A 17,052-nucleotide genomic window follows, 5' to 3' on the forward strand; every position below is an offset into this window, starting at 1 on the left:
TATGATATTGTTTACTATATATGATGAGATATTCAAAGTCTTGTTCTGTGTTCTGAAATTGTTTTCCAAGTTATAGACGCAGTTTTTTTTTGCTGATCGGTGAACCTCTGCCTCTCTATGATGCTATTTTTATACCCAGTCATGTTACCAACCAACTGCCAGTTAACCTAATTAGTTGCAAAATGTTCTTCAAGCTGTTTCTTTTTAGTGCCACTTACTTTTCCACCCTTGTGTTGCTAGTTAACTTATTCGTATTTTATTAACATATTTTAACATATTATTAACACATTTAATCTATGTTTCAGACAGCATAACAGCTTTTTGGAATTAAGATTGTAAGTAGCAACTCTCCATAAACAACAGAATTATGAAATCCAAGTTTAAATGTTGTTTTCTTTTCCATTTAATTAACTTACCATGGGACAGGTGCGGATCTATCTTCTGGGGATCTTGTAGCCAGTCTGCTTGCTGGTGAGCAGACAAATGAGAAAATACAACTGGGATTGAAGACTGGGTTAAAGACAGATGGTGCAATGGCAAATTGTATGACATCTTACTTCATGTAACTGTGACCAGACAGAGGCACTTAATTTATTTTAATTCCAGGTTATGAAATATAAGAGGAGCTGCTTTGAGCAGATTTATTACACCACGCTCTGTTGCTTGCAGATACACATTTTCTTGCAGCTGGTGAATATTGTTTCATTTAATGCTGAAAAATGTTTCAGTAGATCGGGCAATATTCCCATTGTGTTAAAGCTTATGTAAGTCTGCTTAGCGGTAGTTATATAAATGAAAAATGTTTATCAAATCTGAGCCTTTGAAGTAAAGTTCATCCATTTAGCAACTCAGGTAATGACTATAAGCCCACTGGATTACTTATAAGTGAGAGATGAAGCAAGGGGATCTTCTGGAGTGGGCATGCTCATTAATTTTTCTAGAGATGCTGAAGGCAGGACTTCACGTGGTTGTACAGTGAGCGCCCCTTGGGTTCATGTCAGCGCTGTACTGAGAGATGGTTGTACAACCAGAGGCGCTGTGTTGGGTTTTGTTTTTCTCATGCAGAATGAAAAACAGGTCCGATGAGGTGTCTGCCGGCTCCAGCAGTGCTCTATTGGTTGTTATGGTCGACTTGTCTCATTTCTGGAAGGTGCAAAACTTCACCTATTGGGGGAGTTGTCATTCTATCAGCAGGAGAGGAAGATAACACTTTTGGCAAGGCATCTAACATTCTCTCAGAGAGGAGAGCAGCAGGAGGTTGATGAATGTAGAGGAAAAACATGTCCTCATTGTTATGCAAGAAGACTGAATTATAGTTGTTATAGATACTGCATTTGGTTGATTCAAGCTGTGAATTTAAATATTCATATAATTTGCAATGATCTTGTGTTAACTTGAAGCACTATCCAATTTCAGGACAGTGCATCAGTATCAGTGTTGAGATACAATAAGCTATGAGAATAAACATTGCATCACTGATACACAGATACAGAAGCTAAAATCCAGGCCATTATTTATGTTTTACTCACTTTTCTTTTCTTTTTAACTATTTGGTGCATATGCTTTTCTGCAGTATCCCACAGATTTTAATCCAGTGTTTGTCTCCAGAGAAAATAATCAGCTGGGATTTAAGAGGGAATTTTGTGTGTTTACAGTGGATGTTGTGGGATGTTTCTTGTTTTGCCTTAATGCCACAGGAACTTGCAAAAAAGGCTTTGAAGTGAACTGTATAGGAGGCTGCTAATGAAACCCTCATCTCCATATGAGTGCTTTGAGAAACAACAAGGGAAAGATGTCTCACGTTAGCTTATTTCTCTATTTGACATGTTTGAAAAAACTAATATTCAAGAATACTACATTGATTCAATCGGTATGAAAACTACCAAAGAAATAAGTTCCCTAAAAGATGGATGCATGTGGCAACCAAGGTCGCGTCAGGTTGTTGGTCAGGAGGCGGAGAGAGGTGAGGGGTGGCCTGATGAGGCAATGAGCAGCAGCTGAGTCCCATTAACTCTCCATATCTGTCCCCGTCCTTCAGCACAGTTACAACCTATTCCCACTGCTTCGCCATATGGTGGCTTCATCTTTTGCTGTATGGGCTTTATTTCATGAAAATAATCTTTTGCTGCCGTCCTCCTCTTTTCATTTCTTTTCAGGTGCAGGAGAGGCTCAGCAGGAGACGTTTCGAAAACTTCTCCAATTGTGACAAGACTCGCCTACCCCTGCGGGATGAGCAATCCTTTTGTTTCCCATTTTATTGTTCTGATTTTGTTTCAGAATTGCTCTATCATCCATTTTCCTCAGCTCGCTGGTAAATGAATGAACCTCTCTTGCTATGTCCTTTGGTTGGGAGAAATGAAAGAGGAAAGAAAGAGCAAGAGTTCAGGAAAAAGAAAGAAAAACATCCCTCTGGTGTTTTGGGCTTGTTGCTGTGCGCCTCTTTTCCTGGGGGCATCATAGTAGTTTTACTAGGTTTGGCTTAGGTTGCTGAGTTGAGTTGGAATGGAATAAGATTAAACTGGAAAAGAAGAGTATGGGGAAAGGGCAGCTGAGTGACTTTTTTTTTTTTTTTTTAAGCTTCTGTGCACATGAGTTTAAGATGACTGATGCTTAGTTTCAAGTTCATACTAATTCTATTCCCTGTACTTTATGCTCCCTCACAGTGTAGACACTGTTATTGTAGAGACTGATTTTGCACACTTTAACAAAATATCAGTGCTCCTAAGCATTTTTACTGTCAAACTATGTTGAACGTGACTCAAACGCCAACTTTGCAAAGCAACTGAGAATTAAACATCAAAATACTGTCTACAAAACTTCAGTTACTTTTTTTTTTTTGTTTGTTTTTGCACGACTTCTTTTTGAGGTGTTTCACCACCACCCACAGTGTTTTATGTCTTCTTCAGTTGGAGCTCTTCCATTCGCTTTGTGTGGGAGAATATTCTGTATCGACTGCACTCAAATCTACTGTATTTAGTAGGCATGATGTCTCTTTTGAATATTCTTTATTTTGTTATTTCTGTGGCAGGGATTCAGTGTCATTATGCAGTATGGATTTTTGGGGCACAACCTTATGCATCATTGCCTGTGTTATACTTTATTGCACACCTGGAGTCTGAGTCATTTATTCAATCTTCCTACACAGTTAAAGCAATATGTATCAGATGTTATCATTACGAACTTCATCGTTTTAAAGATATTTACTGTGTAAAAGTCTCAGATCACTCCTAATGTCTTTATATTTTGCTTCCAAGGAGCCAGGTGTTCCTTTTTTTTCTTAATGGTCTTGAGCAGTGGATCTCCAGTCTTTCTTAGGCTATGTCCACACATACACGGGTATTTTTGAAAACGGAGATTTTCCGTTTTCGTCTTAAAAAAAAAAAAATCCAGTCCACACGTAAAAGCCAAAAACGAAAGAAAACGCTGCTAGGAACATGCCAAAGCAGCAGGTGGCGCTATATTCCTATCCGTGTAGAAATGTTGGCCAATCAGAAGTCAGCCTGGGTGGGAAAGCGTAAACAAAGATGGCGCATAGAAGCAGAACTGAGTCCTATGTGTGGAGGGACAGTAACTGTGTGTGTATATGTAAGCATTTAAACACTGCAGAGAGTAAAATTAACAGTAATGGTATTTTGTGTAACTCCGCCATTGTAGAAATTCATTTCACCGAAACAATAACCTGGCGCACAGTGTGATGTCAAAAAATGCGCACACCTTTGACGCTGCGTTTTCTCCGTTTTTCTTGTCCACACCTAAACGCAAAAACGGAGTTTTCATAAATATCCACCCTGGCAGGAGTTTTTAAAAATCTCCGCTTTCAGTGACCGAAAACGCCGTTTACGTGTGGACGAAAGGTGCAAACACATAGAAAAATCTGCGTTTTCAAAAATACCCGGGTACGTGTGGACGTAGCCTTAGGATCTTCAAAGCTCATCAGAATTGTACATACTGCATTCTTGCCTTATATTACTTTATTTTCATTCACGTTTGCACATATTTCAATAAACTCCTATTTCCCATTTTCAAAGCAAAATTTGATTGGGTGACTCAATCAAATTTTGTGCTTGTATTTTTTTTCTATATCTCTGTTGTTTGCCAAGAACTAGTACAGCACAAGATAGATGATGTTAATTTGTCTGAATTGGAGGTTTGTAAGGTATAATTCTGAGCTCTGGAGAAAACAAGGCAAGATACATCGCCTGCCCTCCATCACCACAACAGAGTTATTATAACTAGAGATGGCACGATACCACTTTTTTATGTCCTATACCGATATCATAAATTTGGATATCGGCCGATACCGATATGAATCCGATATAGTGTGTTTTTAATCAATAAAACTGTTTTTTTAATATCTTGCTGCTTTTTGTATAAGTTCATACTCAAGTTAAAAAAAACAAAAAAAAACACTAAAGCTATTCTGTTATACCTGTATGCAAAAAATGCACTGCACCCAAAATATTTCATAGTTCAGCAATACTGATCAATCTAATAAACTTAAACCTACTCCATCCTCCCTATTCTGGTATTTTAAAAGGTAAGCAACCTAACTAATAGGGCTCTAAAACTCCCAGCAAAAAAAAAAACAAAACGAAAAAATAAGGAACCACCCTCCACCTCATGATGCTTAATCGACGTAATCAACTTTAATTTGATGCAGTGTGAAAAAAAATGCACAGAAATAAATTATTTTTCAAGAATAATTAAATAGATTCAACATCTTTCTTCAACAGAACTGCAGACTGCACAGATGGTACCTTCCCAAAGGAAAAAGTACTATAGCTTACTAGGGTATATTAGACTTAATAGTTACTATATACAGTAATGGACTTCTATTCATTTTACATCAGATTAAAACTTTGGGTGTAAGATTCAGATAATTATTTAATAAAAGCTAGACATTTTAAATGAGAATAAGAAAGAAAAGTATGTCTTTGTGCCCCCTTCTCCCTGTTCATGCCCTATCGGCCCCCCTGGCTAAACTTTGCTAGATCCGCCCCTGCACAGTTACCAGCCGTCAGCTATGTAGAAAAGGATCCTGGTCTAGAAAGTAATATTAAATAAATTCTAACAACAGATTATCAAGCTTAAACGTGCTGCTGTTATTCAGCCGCTGGTTTCCTCTTTCTGGTGCAAAGTGGGAGATAAACAAACAAGAGGGAGGGACTTGCGACAGAAAAGCCGATCAGCTGATCACTGATCAGTTTCATGATTGAAGTAGCAGCAGGAGAGGGAGGGGGAGAGAAGAGGCAGTCGCTCCATATATTGGTTGTTAAGCTTAACGCGGGAATGCTTTACAAACATTCAGAGATGAACTTACAAGCTTGCTTTACTTCTCTCTGGGATCACTTCCTCGGAGATGAAATGCCGGATTGGTAGCGAGGCTACAAATACACACAGCCGCTCTATCACGTGAGCACACTGCTCCAACGTGCTATGGTTATGAGGAGAGTTACGCCGTGTCGAAAGTTTTGTGAGGTGCTTTTTTGATATTTAATGGATCGGATTACATTTTTTATTTTTCTCCGATATCCGATCCAGTAATTTACGTCAGTATCGGACCGATACCGATACGTAATATCGGATCGGTCCATCTCTAATTATAACTACATATTTATGACTCTTAAAAGGTAATCATGTTAATCATGTTAACATTAAGAGACATGTTGAGTTATAATGTGTCTGCATCTTAATCACTTAGCATAACATGAGCAATCAAATGACTTTCTGCTTGTTTTATTCACCCAGTCACACATGTGAAGACATTTCACCTTCACACATCCTTTGTGGGGAAAACCCCACTAAGGGTTAAATATCTGGGACTCTTCACCAATGTCTTCATGAACAAAACCCCCACAAAACATTCCGTTGCCTTCTCTTCTGGCAAATCAGCTTTTTAGTTTATAAGGCTTTTTAGCTCATGGTTATTCCAGTGATGAGCTTTGGTTTTTACGTTCTGTACTTTTTTCATGACTTTGTTACTTTTTCCCCATCTGTTCCTCCAGTGTTCCCTTCATCTGTTCTCACTTTTGTCTTATTATCTAAAATGTGTCTTTTGGGACGCTTCCTATTTTACTTTGAAGGTTAGTTTTCTTTCATGCCTTCTGTTGGCTTTGCTTCCTGTCTCTATCTCCCCTGACTCCCTGATTGTTCTCACCTGTGTTAATTGTGTTCAGCTGTTGTCATTCCCCACATGTCTCCTGTTGTTTAAGCAGCCCTTTGTGTATAAGTAGTAGAAGTCTTCGTGTTGTGCATTGTCAACGTTTCTGTTGAGCTCCTCAGTTTTCTGCTTTCTATGATTCCTCCTGTTTTCTCCTTTTTTGGTGATACCTATTTTTTGGACTTGTTTGTCAATCTTCTTAGTCTGAATAAAATAATTTCATCTTACTTTTTCAGTCTGTTGCCAGCATCCTGCTTTTGAGTCCTCTCTCCTCTGTTTCCTCACAATAGTGCTATAGATTTGGGAAAATAGCATTAAGTAGTCCTTCCTGTATGTTGAAAGAAATATTTCTATTTGAAACAAATGTGAGTTTTCTTCTTAAATGAATATAGGTGTCTTTTTGTCATATTTATTACCAAGCTTATTGTTAAATTTGACCTCAAGCCTCTATCTCAGAATATATAAAAGGTGTTTCACCCTTAATGTGACTTTTTTTTGCTCTTCCACAGCATAAATCTGTAACAACTCTTGTTGGGGAGGCTGTGTAACTGCCAAACTACAATATCTCATGTGCTGTGATGGAAAATTATGCTGGGTAATTTCCTTGATAAAGTCTTAAACTAAAACTAATGGAACCTAATAGTGAAAAATCACCATTGTCAAAGCAGCCAAAATGATATGATCTCTCATCAACATAATAACTACACAGGTCACTTTGTCCTTGTCTCTTTTTTGCCATCCTTTTGCCTCCCAAATAAACAGAGGCTCTCAGACGCACAGCAGCAAAACATGCAAGAACCTTTTGTGTTATCAATTGTGATTCATTTATAGGATCCAAGCTCTCTCTCTCTCCCTCCATATTTATCAGAATCAGAATACTTTATTGATCCGTAGGGGAAAGTACTTAAAAACTGCCATTTGCCGAAACCCGGCACACATTTCCGTGTGTGTACACACACATATCTATCTGTCTATCTGTCCATCTGTCCCCAGCCAACATTTATATGTGGGGCCCATATGGTTTGGAAATGGGCTGAAAAATGGGCCCCATATAGGATTGTCCGCGGGTTCCGTAATGGCCCCATATTAAATGCCCATATAGGTGTTATGTTAGGAAAATCTGGGAACTAAATGGGCCCCAACTGGGCAAAGTACACAGAAACCCACCCGGGCCCCATCTTTCAAGTTGTTTTGTGGGTACCATGTGGGCACCACATAGGCTAAAAAGTGGGTTTTAAGTGGGATTGTCTGCGGGTTCCATAATGGCCCCATTCTATAAGCCCATTTTGGTGTTATATTGGTAAAATCTGGGAACTAAATGGACCCCAACTGGGCAAAGTACAATGAAACCCACCTAGGCCCCATTTTTCAAGTTCTTAGTGGGTACAACATGAGGAAAACATGAGCTAAAAAGTTGTAATGGCATTAGCAGTGGGTTCTGTATTTGCATCTTACTTCTAGTTTGAATTGACTAAGTTCTGGCACTGAGTGGGCCCCACGTAGTAAAACAGTCACAAAATCAATTTTTCAGACGGCTAATACAGGTTCTGTGACACAAAGACACCAAATATATTAAAGCTGACCGCAAACAAAATCTAGTTTGTAAATAAAACCATTTCAAAAATCACGAGGGTACACAAAACAACATTTTTTCACATTTATTTTGTCCAACAACTGTGATTTTACGTAACTGTATTCCAAAGTGCGTAAATGTTTAAAAACTAGAAATGTCAAACTACAGCAAAATTCCTTAGATATTTGGAACTGCAGCAACATGGGGAAAAAGTCAGATGGAAAACTCAAAAGCTTATCTTGAATCAGCAGGGTTTCTTTTTTTGTTTTTTTACAGAGCCGTAAGTCTATTTTGTACCCTTGCAGCCCTCGGTCCTCCTCTGTCTTTAGCTCCAGTGAACCACTTGGACAGAGCCTTCTCTGCTTCTTGCAAGTTGACTTTTGATGTTAAATAATTCTTCAGTGCCTCTGCAAATGAAGAAGAAGAAAAATGGGCAAGCCAAAGTAAAGTTAACCTTAGCTTACTTCATTTGGTGATGATTTGCAAAGAACAATGTTTATTTCACTTTATTGCCTCAAAAAATATATACAAATTGCATGATAACCAATCTCAGTTATACTTTCAAACACTTTATTAAAAAAGTTTCGTTTTCTAAAGTTCAAATGTCTCAAGTGAAACTAACTTACCATACACAACATTAAAAAGACGCAAATCTCTGAACTTTTTTTCCCCATGTCGGCCAAGCATGTTGTACTCCACAGCCAGCTCAGGTGATATGAGGAATTTCATCATCCTTCTTGTGGCATCGTCTACACTTGTTTCCCCTGTATCTGCTACCATGGCAACCTGAGGGGAACATACAAAAAGGACAGATTAGATACTGGCATCTGGTTAGGATGCCTCCCTGGTGAGGTGTTTTGGGCACCCAGAACACCCAGGACATGCTGGAGGGACTATGTTTTTCGGCTGGCCTGGGAATGCCTTGGGATTCCCCCGGAAGAGCTGGGCCAAGTGCCTGGAGAGAGCGAAGTTTGGGCCTCTCTACTTAGTACCGGATTGGGTCGAGGGGCAGCAGCCTAAGCTTAAGATAATGGACCGGAATGGAGGATAAATGGACGCTTTACATATTACTTAATGTTTACTGTGTGGTGATAAAAAAAAATATGGTAGTAAACACAAGCTAAACTAAAAAAATTAATTGCGGTTCCTTAACCCTTTATCCCCAATAATGTTACGCAGGATAACTGGTAGGTCTGGTAGGTTTTTTCCTCTACTGTATACTATATGAATGTAATCAAGGATTAATAACAGAAAAAAAAAAGAAATTGAAATTTTGCCATTTTTACTAAAGGCAATCAAAATGTACATGAATAAAATATTTAAATTAGTCAATTCAAATTAATAACTCTAAAACACTGAACAAAATCAAGTATTTGACCCTGTGGTTTATTTTCGGACATGTCTTTTCTTCTAAAAGTCCAGGCGTGTTGGGCCCCTGGCAGAGCTCAGGTTTGACGAGACAGGTTTGGAAAAACCTGTCGCTGGCGACTTTTTGGGGGCTAAAGGGTTAAAATAACTAGGAATTGGCCAAAATTTGTATAAACTATGAAATAGCAGAACAAAAGTAAAAAAAAAAATCTTTATCTGTTATCAGAATCAAATATTTGATTAGAATAAAAAATTTAACTTTCTGGAAGATTTCTCGTTACATCTGTCATAAAAGTAACAACATCTCAGAAAAGAAACATGATAGCAACAGAAAAATATGATAGCAGTGTCATGTGATGGTCCCTGGCCAGATTTTTACACATATTATAAGCCCTGGGACACAAAAACCACTGAACTCTGACACGCACAGACTGTTTTCCTTCGTGCTAATGAAGAAAAATGCTGGTCTGGTATGTAAAAGGGAATTTATTCTTCCAGGACCTGAAGCTCCGTAATGCAGCCCTCCAACAGCCAAACCTATCTGTTCTCTGATTGTCTTGATGCATGCTCAATCATCCAGGTAAGTAAATCTCCAAAAGTTGATTCTGTTCATCTGGACGTAGCGCTTGCAGCATTTTCTCCCACTGAAAATGCTACGTCCAGATGAACAGAATCAACTTCTGGAGATGTTCTCTGATTGGATTGTTTAATTGGTGATTGACATGAAATTGACCAATCAGCTGAAAGGAAGAAAAATAGGGTCAAAATTTGGATGTGTAAGTATAAATCCACACACAGCCAGGAAAGCCGAGCGCAGAGTTGTTTGTAGCACCAATTCAGCCAGAGTGGAGCCAGATGGATTTTCCATCCATCCACACTGTAAAGTCTATAGACCAGCAATTGATAAATTAACAGTGTTGTTGGTATTTTCTAAAACAGTTGTATGCAATAGGAATTGCTGTTTATAGTCCTCCTTTATATCTGCATGTTGCCTCCCAATTAAAACCTGTGATAATGGAGATTCAAATTCATGTCATACCTATACCAACAGTTATCAAGTATCCAGATCGACCTTTACTGATGTGCTTAAAGGAAAATTTCCATGTATTTTCCTGTTCTGCCTTCAATTTTGAGGACTTCCCCCCACATTTCTAGTTGTGACAGTGTACCTACAACAAAAAAAATCTGCTGTGATTTACATTTGTTGAAAGAGCAATTTTGTAAAATAGTCTGTTTTTGTATGCACAGTTTACAAATCTGTCCTGTACAGCATGGACTGATTGCATGCTAAAAAGTTGTTGCTTAAAATTAAAACAATAAATTTTTAATTAATAACATCAGCAGAAAGCCTTGTTATTAATTAGATGTACAATTTCTATAGAATACGAAACAACTCAGTTCATTTTTGATCATATCAATACCAGCATATTACACAACTAGTGATGGGATTTTCGTCTCTTTTTAGAAAGCCGGCTCTTTCGGCTCCCAACCGGCTCTTCAGGTTGTTTTGTTGCTTTAATTAATTTATTATTAACAACAATATAAAATTATGCACAAAAGGAATTACTAATGTAAAAAAAGAAACGTGGTTTTATTTATATATGTTTATATATAAATATATATGGTGGCCCCTAGAGACAAAGCATGTACAAACTCCAAAACCCATTTCTAGCGTTAACTGAACTTCCAAAACAGAGCTATCTAGATCACTTAATTTACACAATTGAAATCATATGTGTATTGTTTGTGTATTTATACACAAGCACTCATATATATTCATAAAAAATTCCAAAAACTGTTCATTTACCTGTTACTACCACACACCAAATCCGGTCGTTGGTACTTCCTGGCTTGTGTAGCCACTAGGTAACAAAAGCTCAACACTGTGCCTAGCATCCTGGAGCACTTCTGTTGTGTTTTGTACGTGCTTTGGAGTTTGTACGTGCTATGGAGTTTTTACGTGTTTTGGAATTTTTACGTGTTTTCGGGTTTGTACGTGCTTTGTCTCTAGCGGGCACCGTCAATATACTTTTATTTATTCTCTCCACATAAAATGTAATAAATAAATCATATAATACAAAAAACAACTATTTACATTTCAACTTTTAACTATTTAAATTTTCAGCTTTTTCCTTTTAAACAAATTTAAAGTGAAACAACACAAAACACTGCAAACCACAACACAAATATAAATTAAAATATGAAAACAAAAAGAATATGCACATTCTCTGTCATATGGGCCTGCATGAATAAACTTTCTGAATCCTTTATCATCCGCAATTGAAAATAGTTGTGGATGATTACTATACCTTTCTAATGTGACGTTGTTGTCCCTGGCTCTCTTTCTCTCTCTCTCCCTCCTGCTCTGTTACTGTGCTACTGCGTGTGTAACTACCGCCCCTCCCCCCTCTTCCCAGCGCAAAGCACAAGGCTCGTGTGCGGAGTGAAGCGGGAAAAAAGTGCGAGAGAGAGGGTGAGAGAGAAAAAAAAAAAACACGCTTGTGTCGTTCACTTCAAAGAGTTGGCTCTAAGAGACGTTTCGTTTTGACCAACACATCACTAACAACCATGATGAAAAACGCTCATCTGCTTCCATCACCATCAGCTGATTAACATTGAGCTGCTGCAGTCAACACCATCAAACTAATTTAGTGTTTAATGTTATGTTATTGAATGCTTTTATTTTTACATCTTTACCAGCGCTTAAAGACTGTAGATGTTCACACCTGGTGTTAGAAAACCGAGCTCACAGCAGTATTTTTTTTTATAACAGGAAATTTAAATTTTTATTGGTTACCGTGTTTATTACCACTTTTATCAGTAATGTACTTCCTATAAAATATGGATTTGATAAGTTACCGGTTTATTGAAATCAGCTAGTGAACACATCGATCACTTTATTGAACTACACGCCTTACACTCTTGTGAGCTCTGGTTACTAACAGCAGGTGTGAATTTTTGGAGTCCAAAACGCAGATAAAGATTAGAATAACAAGGCAATGTAAAATCAGTTTAATGCAGTTGACAGTAGCAGCTCAGATGGAAATCAGCCAATTGTGAGGAGAGCAGAGGACCAAAACTGTCAGAGTTGTGGGACAAGTGAAGAGAACACTGTTGGCATTATTGTTAGCATAAAAGATGGAAATTTAAATAAATGTTAAATTTTAAAATTGATCATTGCCTCCTGTGCCTAAATATAAATATAAATATATATATATATATATATATATACTGAATACCAGTAAAAAAAGGATGCCCCAAAGACCATCACTTTTCAAAAATAATAATAATAATAAGTAATACAAATAATATGAAAGTTACTTACATGTCAAAGATGGTGCTTGTGATCTTGAAGAATCTAAACGTGATAAGGAAATGAAAGAAAGTGCATGAGAAAATACAAACATTTTTGTTTTTTCCCAGGATAATTCAATATAAAAGATTCTCTTACTAATGCACAAAATGAACAGTGTAATTAAAAGTTTGAAAGGCACTGCATGTGTTTATATGATAAACTGACTAATTCAAGCAGCAAACACTAGCAGTGCAAAAATGTATCTAACTAGCTGACAGACTTTAAAGTCACAGGTAAAGATATATCAAAATGGTGACTTATGCCAGAAGAAATGACTTGACAGACATAAATCCTAAATTCCTTTAAGTAAAAAATTGGTGACATAGTAATAAGTGGTCCCTAGTGGTTTTCAAATTATTACATGGCTTGTTAATTTTTTATTAAATTATTAAGAAGCCAGATGAGTTCAAAACATTTACAAATTACTGTAAAGCACTATCCAAACTTCAAATCAAGTGGCAAAATCTCCAAATTAAAAGTACTCGCAAACTATAAAAATTTGATTATACTTAAAAATATGCAAAAACTAATTTAGTGGAATTTTTACCTGCTCAAGAATACATTAAACATGCACTATTTAATTGAAAAGAACAAAATTTGTGTACTTTTAGAAAGGATTATTAAATATTTGGGGATACTAGCCATAAAGAGGGTCTCGTACATTTACGGGCATCTAATTTCCTGGATTTAATGGTTTAAAAGTTTAATAGGTCTTTGAAGTTGATAATAAAATTGAGTCCATTATTAGCAAAAAGAATATAAAAAAAAAAGAGCAAAAAAATGCTTAATATATAATAATTGTTTTAAACTTAAGCTTTGTAATTGTAGCAGATTTCATTATGTCTGTAATTTTTAATTTAGCACCACAGTAGTAAAAGCCATAAATGGGAGTTAGATTTATTACTAGTATTTTACACAGCATTCAGCTATAGTAACATGTTCTGCATTTTCCTACTTCACCATCTGATCTGAACACCTGCACTCTCTTAATTAATTAATGACCTAACATTTCTCAGTAACCAATAACTAGATGGAACAGCACAGTATCTAAGAGATCAGACAGTGTTTGAGCTAAAGAAGCTGTGTGTTTCTTTTGGGGGCTTTTTGCACACTGATCCACCACCGTTTTCCTATAGTACAATGCATACCTGGTAACATTACCGTAAACGTTCAGATCAGAAAACTGTTCCAGCTGCAGGCATCTACTACTGTTCAGCCATTTTGTTTACTGGGTAGTGCATAATGGCCGAGTTAGCAGAGCAGGAATCCACTAAAGCCAAAAAAATAATATAATTTTTTTTAATTAATTACAAAAACCTTATAGGAAAACCTAAGAAACAGTTGCAGAAGCACAGAAAAAAAAACTGCCGTGTACGTTATAGTGTGTAAATTCAAAAACTGTATAGAGAGAATGGTGCAATGAAAACAGAATAAGATAAGATGAACTTTATTGAGTAGAATATAGGCAGTAAGAGTTTTGTAATTAACTTTAAATTATGTTTGCCAAAGACAATGCAGTAAATTAACCCAGTTCTACCTGCTAGCTAAAGATGTTATGCTTCTCCCCCTTATACCGTTTAGGACGACTTTAGAAAGTTACTAAAATAACCATTGATGAAAACGTATCAAACTTTAAGTATTTACCTTTGTCATAGTTTTCGATTCTTTGGTATCCTTTTGTCCTCCACGTTCTCAAACACCAGGGAGAGAAAAGGCGGCAACTGACGAAAGACCGCGAAGACTAGACGCTAGGCGGTGCAATCGGCTCCTCCCTCTTTTTAAACGAGCCAATAGGAGCTGCTCACATTAAAAACAACTTTATTTAAAAAGTCGTTTTACACCTGATACAAAAATTTTAAAAGTCAAACAATGCACAAGTTTAAAAGAACAATTTTATTTTTAAGTGTTTTTTAAGCATAGGGATGGTTAATATGTTTAAAAAAGTAATATATAATATTTATCAAAAATTGTCACCCAAATCAACATCATAATAAAAATATAATTAATAAAAATATAATAATGATAAGAAGAAGAATAACAGTTTACCTAAAAGCTCTTCTAACATTAGACTGCTTTTGAAAAGTTTCAATAGTGTCAATACACCATAAGGACAAGGGAGTTTCACAGTTGAAGTGTGACTGCTTGAAAGACCCCATTCCCTCTCCTTTCCACTAGTTCAAAGAAAATATAAATTATTTCTGGTTATATAATTTGAGGGCACAAGTTTGAAGAGTAACATTTTAACAGATCGGTAATATACTTCAGGAGCTTTACTGGATCTGATTAACCAAAACTTCCATCTTCCATGTAGCTAACTGTCTTTTCTCTAGTACAGTAGAGTGTGTCTGATCTACTAAAAATCCTCAACTGCATGTTTGCTCAAGTAAATAGTCTTAATTGTTTGAACAACCAGTAATCCTTAATTTGCAAATGCCAAATCTGGATTTTGTCGGTGTAATTCGCTTTTATCTTAGGTTTTTTATTTGTATTTTTTGCTTTTCTTTTTTTCTACTCTTGTGTCTGTTTTAATCACTTATTATTGCTGCTGTGACAAGTGAATTTACCTAAGAAGAATCATGAAGTCCTTATCTTATCTTATCTGAGCCTCACCATGCAGCCTACCATGCAGAGCGCTGAAAGTTCACATTAAGTACTTAAAATGAAATCTAAAATTAAAAAGTAACCAGTTTCAAACCAGTTATTTGGAATAGTGTGCAGAGTGTTTTGAGTAACATTGAATGTTCAAAAACACCAAAGTTCCTATAGTCTCACTTGACAGCTGGGTTGTAGTGTCTGATAACACATAACATCTTGAGGTCTCAATGTGGACTTTGAGTACATTTGCTAGCCAAGGCTAAATACTGAGAGGGTCAAAAATGAAGGGTAAAGAACATCTGACTGTACGTACGGGTAGCAAAAGTGATAGACTGAGGTTGTGCCAAATATGTTAAAGTTAGGGTGATTTGTTAGAGAATGGTACCCCATGGGTGCCGTCTGCAGGTTATAAAAGAGAGTTATGTTCATACTGTCTTTTGAGATTCTTTTTACAATTTGACTTTCAGAACTCCCTGGGTTGTGTGCAATCTGTGATGGGCTTGTTTGGAATAAATCCTCCTTTATTCAAATAACACTTTCTCAGGCTCTTCACAGAAGAAGAATCCTCACATAAGCATGTGCTACCATTTTGAACCAATGTACACATTTACCATCACTAACCCAACTAGGACCTACATTGGATGCCCACCCATATGGATTTGATGTTAGAAACCCAAGTGGGTCCCATATATACTAAACAATCTTGAGCCCATGTAAAATATATGCCCATATTAATTTAACATAACCCATTTGGGGCCCACATAGACATGTTTTCAGGGTCTGACTTGCATTTGCCCATGTGTGACACATATAGTTTGACCAGGTGGGCCCCACCTATGTCATCAGTACCAAAAAATATATACTGATTACCTCACTTTGCCCCACCTGGGGCACACAGCAAATGCTTTTCTTTAAATGACTGTGTTTGCCCATGTGTAACCCAGGTGAAAAACCCAAGTGGGTCCTACGTGTGTTTCCCATTTTGAAACAAGTGAACTGTTTCCCATGTTTGACCCAGCCAGGACCTACTATATGTTTCCACTTGGTTTTGCCCATATGGCTTTCATGTGAGAAACCCAAGTGGGTCCCATATATACTAAACAATCTTGAGCCCACATAAACTATATGCCCATATTAACTTAACATAACCCATATGGGGCCCACATAGACATGTTTTCAGGGTCTGACTTGCATTTGCCCATGTGTGACCCATATAGTTTGGCCAGGTAGGCCCCACCTGTGTCATCAGTACTAAAAAATATATACTGATTACCTAACTTTGCCCCACCTGGGGCACACAGCAAACGCTTTTCTTTAAATGACTGTGTTTGCCCATGTGTAACCCAGGTGAAAAACCCAAGTGGGTCCTACGTGTGTTTCCCATTTTGAAACAAGTGAAGTGTTTCCCATGTTTGACCCAGCCAGGACCTACTATATGTTTCCACTTGGTTTTGCCCATATGGCTTTCATGTGAGAAACCCAAGTTGGTCCCATATATACTAAACAATCTTGAGCCCACGTAAAATATATGCCCATATTAACTTAACATAACCCATATGGGGCCCACATAGACATGTTTTCAGGGTCTGACTTGCATTTGCCCATGTGCGACCCATATAGTTTGACCAGGTGGGCCCCACGTGTGTCATCAGTGCTAAAAAATATATTGACTACCTCACCTTTGCCCCACCTGGGGCCCACATAGACATGTTTTCAGGGTCTGACTTGCATTTGCCCATGTGTGACCCATTTAGTTTGACCAGGTGGGCCCCACCTATGTCATCAGTGCTAAAAAAATATATTGATTACCTCACTTTGCCCCACCTGGGGCACACAACAACAGCCTATCCTTAAATGACTGTGTTTGCCCATGTCGAACCCAGGTGGAAAACCCAAGTGGGTCCTACATGTGTTTCCCATTTTGGACCAAGTTAAGTGTTTCCCATGTTTGACCCAGCTAGGACCTACTAAAAGTGCTCACTTGGGATGGCCCATATGGGT

The 17,052-nt window shown here is 37.3% G+C and overlaps 1 long non-coding RNA gene across 2 annotated transcripts; it reads right to left on the reverse strand.

The window, feature by feature from the left end:
- Positions 1 to 7,837: 7,837 nt before the first annotated feature.
- LOC146388287 (uncharacterized) lies at positions 7,838 to 14,104 on the reverse strand. 2 transcript variants are annotated; one of them, XR_014800033.1, is made up of 4 exons: positions 13,605 to 14,104; positions 12,427 to 12,459; positions 8,360 to 8,519; positions 7,838 to 8,140 (listed from the first exon to the last, which is right to left on the reverse strand). It is a non-coding gene; the product is annotated as an uncharacterized LOC146388287 (long non-coding RNA). The 2 variants fall into 2 exon arrangements; XR_014800032.1 differs by lacking the exon at positions 13,605 to 14,104 and having other exon boundaries at positions 12,427 to 12,712.
- Positions 14,105 to 17,052: the final 2,948 nt, after the last annotated feature.

Source organism: Perissodus microlepis, chromosome 4, assembly GCF_051167445.1.
Source record: "Perissodus microlepis isolate ML-2025 ecotype Zambia chromosome 4, ASM5116744v1, whole genome shotgun sequence".
Lineage (NCBI taxonomy): Eukaryota > Metazoa > Chordata > Actinopteri > Cichliformes > Cichlidae > Perissodus > Perissodus microlepis.